The sequence below is a fragment of the Phyllostomus discolor genome, unplaced genomic scaffold (genome assembly GCF_004126475.2).
Source record: "Phyllostomus discolor isolate MPI-MPIP mPhyDis1 unplaced genomic scaffold, mPhyDis1.pri.v3 mPhyDis1_scaffold_13, whole genome shotgun sequence".
Lineage (NCBI taxonomy): Eukaryota > Metazoa > Chordata > Mammalia > Chiroptera > Phyllostomidae > Phyllostomus > Phyllostomus discolor.
Window position 1 is genome coordinate 164 of NW_023397499.1, and position 5,223 is coordinate 5,386.

At 46.6% G+C, this 5,223-nt stretch overlaps 1 long non-coding RNA gene across 1 annotated transcript; it reads right to left on the reverse strand.

Moving 5' to 3' along the window:
- Positions 1–2,575: 2,575 nt before the first annotated feature.
- On the reverse strand, positions 2,576–5,223 carry LOC118498641. Its single transcript, XR_004901121.1, has 2 exons — positions 4,874–5,223; positions 2,576–4,061 (listed from the first exon to the last, which is right to left on the reverse strand). It is a non-coding gene; the product is annotated as an uncharacterized LOC118498641 (long non-coding RNA).

Sequence of the window (5,223 nt, forward strand, 5' to 3'; positions counted from 1 at the left end):
TTTGTCAAAACTCAAAGAACTCTACACCAAGAGAGTGAATTAAAAAGTAAATTTTCAAAGTTCATCTTCTGCTTTGCAGCCCTGCTTCCCAGAATGCTGGTTCCTCCTGATGCCCGGTCGGGGCTGAGCAGTGCCCCCACCCTCTCAGGCCCAGTTTTTGGTCAGCTGGTAACAAGGGAGAAACCAACACTCCAACAGCAGAGTTTCTTGGCACTTTGCAGCCATTCCACCCTGTTCTCTGCCTCCCTTCCTCTGGCCTGTTCCAAACCAGCTACTGTCCCCACAATCTCCAACCACCATAGGGCCTTCATTTCTACCTTGGAAGAATCAATGTCTTCCAAGTTATGGCCACCTCTGGCTGTTTCAGCTCAACTGGCCCTGTCTCTTCTTACTCAGTGTGTCTCTCCAGGAAGATGGTCCTGAAGAGCCTGGAGGACAAGTCAACACATTCAGCCCCTTCAAGCCAGCTCCTCCCTTCCATGGTGTCACCACCTACTGCGGCTCAGAGGTTACATTGCTTTATTTGTGGCCAGGCATCACACTGTTAATAAGTGGCAGGACCAGGCCTCAAGCTGTCACTACACAGCAAGGATGAAACACAAGGCCCATCATCATCTAGGGGCTGGTCTGCTGCTCTAGTCCTGATGGCCCTCACTAGCTTCTCCTCCAGCATACCACAGACCTTCATGCCCCCATGCCCGTCACAGCTGCTCCCTTTGCAGGATCACCCGCCTCTCCATCATCTCCTCATTTATCTTTAAGAAGGCCACCAGGGCAAAAGGTTGCTCTTGTTCTCAGTGCCCACACACCATTGGTATAAACTTTTATCCCTGCATGAATCATTCTGACTGTATTTTTCCTCCCACATCAATGGTGAGAGCCTTGAGGGCCAGGGCTACATCACTGTCACCTAAGGATTGCCAAGCAAACCCAGGATACCTAGTAAACTATAGGTGTATCATGCAGACACACACAGTAGCAGAGGGGGTACAGACACTGGGTCTCAAACTCATTCAAGACTCATGTGTCATGGCTGGCTGCTGTGGCTCAGTGGATTGAGCATCAGCCTACAAACCCAAAGGTCATTGGTTCAATTCCTGGTCAGGGCACATGCCTGGGTTGTGGGCTAGGTCCCTAGTTGGTGGCGTGCAAGAGGTAGCTAATTGATGTTTCTCTCTTTCTCCCTTCCTCCCCTCTCTCTAAAAATAAATAAATAAAATCTTAAAAAAAAAAAAAAAAGAATCATGTGTATTTGGTGCATTCTTTTAAGCTAAACAAGGACAACTGGAAATTGTCCTGACAGTTTATTAATAAACTCAGTATCTTTTTTAGGATCACCAATAAGTACTACCCCACTCCACAGAATCACTTAATTGCAGGGGTAAAAAGGGAAATTTTGAGCGTATCAAAATGACTCCTGCTGATTTAAAAGAGATTCCAGTAAATGGATGCATCATGGAGAAGACCTGTTTGGATGACCTTAGGGTTTTCAGCCCCATCGCACTATTTTAAACAATCCTGGTTGTCTGTAGGACATTGGTAATGTTCACATCAGTAGTGCAGTGCACCTACTGAAAGGTAAGGGAGATGTGTATAAAAATGACATAAAATTATACATAGGTGGTATATACATAAAGCAGCAAGACTGGTTTCCACTGCACACCCCTTAGAATCTGTCTCATTTTATTGTCACAGAGCAGACTTTTTAAACTACTTGAGCAAGAAAACTAGAACAATCAAATTTATCTTCAGGCTCAACCTTGACACTTCACACATATGTGGTGGGCTCAAGTATTCCAGATGTAAAAATCTGAGTTCTTCAGGGTAAAAGTCTTAGGAATGTAAGGTCTCTCAGGAAATACTCTGGTGCCAGAAAAAAGACTGAATATAGCAACTGACCCAATTATGACTGCTATGAGAGGTGAGGGCTCAAGTGGACAAAGTACATGCTTTCCTACTCACCCCTTCCCATAGCCTATGGAAAGGAAAGCCGTCTGCCTGGGGTGGCTCCAGCTAAGTTACAGCAATTCCACATCTGCCAAACTGAGACACCTGGGGAAGAAATGGATCAAGTGCAGCTCCAACCCTCAAGTTCAGACCATTACCAGGCCACCTCAGTACTACAAAAGCCTCTTGAGAGTCCTTCTCTCCTTGTCTCTTCCCTAGAAAAGCAATCTTCTAAGATCATCTCTCCCTTTTAAAAAAGATTTTATTTATTTTATTTTTTAGAGAGGAGACTGGGAGGGAGAAATGGAGGGAAACATCAATGTGTGGTTGCCTCTTGCATACCCCTGACCAGGGGCCTGGCCTTCAACCCAGGCATGTACCCTAGACTGGGAATCAAACTGGTGACCCCTTAATTTGCAGACTGGCACTCAACCACTGAGCCACACTAGCCAGGGCTAAGATCACCTCTTGATTGTGCCTAGAAACCCTTTATCACCAGCCCAGCATGATTTTCTAGATTTATCTCCAAGTTCACCTTCTGGCCCAAAGTGCTCCATGGGCCCAAAAAGATCTGATCAGCTCCACAGCACTGCTAAGAGTTCTAGCTTCTACTTGGCTGGTCAATCCCACTCCAGGGCTCTTAAACAGAACTACAAAGCAACATGGTAAAGCAGGAAAATCCCACAGGCTTTGAAGCCTGGCAGATCTGAACTCTGATACTAACATAATACTAATCAGCTGCACTATTGTGGGCCCATCACTTCCTTTCCCAGAGCTCAGTTTCCATATCTACAAAATGAAGATGTTACTACCTGCTTTGCAGCACCCATCAGTTCTGGGTAAACACCCACTTCACCACCTGCCTCCAGGTCCACAAAAGAATACTTCAACCCTTTTCCTTTGGGACCCTAGAAACAATCCAACCTTTGATGCCATTTCTAATGGGCATGGGTTCCAGGGAAGCCAGTGTGGTTCCACCCGCCAGGACTCACCATCACAGCGTCCCATGAAAGCAAAAGATCTCATTCAGAGTTCCCTGCTCAGTCACACACATAACCTCAGACAAATCAGCTGGCCTCTTAATCTGTTCACCAGATATTCTTTCAGAAATTGCTGAAGTCCCGTCCCCTCACTCCTAATTTAGTAACAAAATCAAGGTGAATGTGTATGTCCCTGACCTACCCCCCTGTCTGCAGCTGCAAGCACCCTTATCTCCTCTCTTCTGGTCCTCGTCCCCTCTTCAAACTTCCTCCTCCCCTGAATTACTTCACTTGGTTGCACACACACGTCCTCTAAGCCACTTCTCTCCATCCCTGTACCTAAGCGAACTTAGCATCTCCAAACCCAACTTGGTCTTTTCCCTCCAAATCATTCCTCTCCCTCAGTCTCCCTGTTTCTGTTCATGGTGACATCAGTTTTGCCATTGGGTTGTTCTGGACTATTCTCTTTCCTGTGACCCTTTCCTGTGGCATAAATGTCTATGACAGGCAGCTAGATCCACTCACTTCTGAGCTCCCTTCTAAGCCTTCCTTCACCCAGCACAGATGGGAGTGCCAACCACATGCCAGGTACAGAGCAAGGCACATGACACAGAAGATAAAGAAGCAGTCCCCGTTCCAACCCTCAAGTTCAGGCCATTACCAGACCACCTCTGTACTGCAAAAGCCTCTTGACCAGTCTGTCTACCCTTGTGCCTTCCCTAAAAAAGCAATCTTCCAAGGTCACCTCTTGATTGTGCCTAGAAACCTTCTATCACTAGACCCCAGCATGTTTTTCTAGATTTATCTCCAAGTCCACCTTATGGCCCTTGGCCTGCCCAAACTGGTCCACTCAGCCTTCTGGTCCTCCTTATGCCCTCCTTTATTATTCACTCAGGCCACTTGCTGCACCCAGAAACTCCTGCCAACACCTCTTTGATCACAATGACCAGTCTGGACACCAGTGCTGTCATCAAAACCAAACAATGAACAGCCATTTCTTTCCACACTCTCTCAGTGCTGTCACGAGCTCCAGCTTCGACCCTGTGTTGTTGGATTTCACACACCTGCGTCTTTTCTCCCCAGCTCAGGTTGAAGTGCCTTCAGGAGGCAATTTCTTTCACTTCTCCCTGTTCCCTGTGACAATGGACAAGTAGTTATGTTTCTTCTTTTCAGGCTATAAAAGTGCCATCATGAACTCACCCTATGCACATGGAGGCTCTAGGTTGAGTGGGGGTGGACAATGATCATATAAGTGGTTGAGTACCCCCAACATGTAGGGACACAGACGCTGCTTTCTGCCACCTTCCCACTCACTGTCTGTATACCTACACACACACACTCTTTTTGAGTGATGCACTTTCCAGTTTATACCCACATACCAAACTGCTCCTTCTCTCAACGTTTCTGTTTTCCCTAGTGACCAACCAATGTTCACCTACCGGCCATGCAGGCAGAGACCCAGAATCATTCATCTCTTGTTCATGTCCCACATCTAAATACCCACTGAGTCCTGTGTCTTTTAGCTCCTAACTGCATCTCAAACCCATCCCCTTTTGTTCCCTATCACTACAGTCCACCATCATATTCCTGATTTATCTAAAGGAATCACCTCCTAACTGGTTTACTAACCTTCATCATTACCCTCCTCCAACTCTTCCTCCTGTGTACAGATCTGACCCCTTCACTTTGTGGGCTAAATCTACCTAATAGCCACCCTGGTTTGGCCTATTTGACAATGCCCACACCCTCTGCACACCAGCTACATGAGTTCTTTAGCCACTACTCACTTCATCTTTCTTGCCCCTGAATTACCAGACCCCATGTTGTTCCACAAACAAATCTAAATGTTTTCACCTCTGTATCTTTGCCAGTGCTGTTCCTGCATTCTGCAAAGACCCTCCCCAGGGTCTTTAGCTGGATTAACTCCTCCCAGCACACATGCTCACCTCCTTCAAGGAGCACTCTGTGATTTGTTAGTGTTCTGATTTTCAGTGCTTTCACATCAACTACCTACAACATTCAATGCACTCACCAGAGTGGGTCAAAATGATTTATGCAGATGATATAATCACCGGTGCTTACCCAGAGCCTCACTCAGGACCTAGGACACAGCAGTGAAACAGGGAGAGTTGCTTAAAGGAGGGAAGCAAAACGGAATTCTCTTCCCAGGCTGGTTTCCTCTTCTTTCCCTGACAGAAAGCCTCAGGTCCACCTGGCTGTTTCACCACTGCCACCTAGAGGCGAAGAGAGCAACTGCACTTATCTCACCTTTCAGCATTTAATTTGATTCAATAAA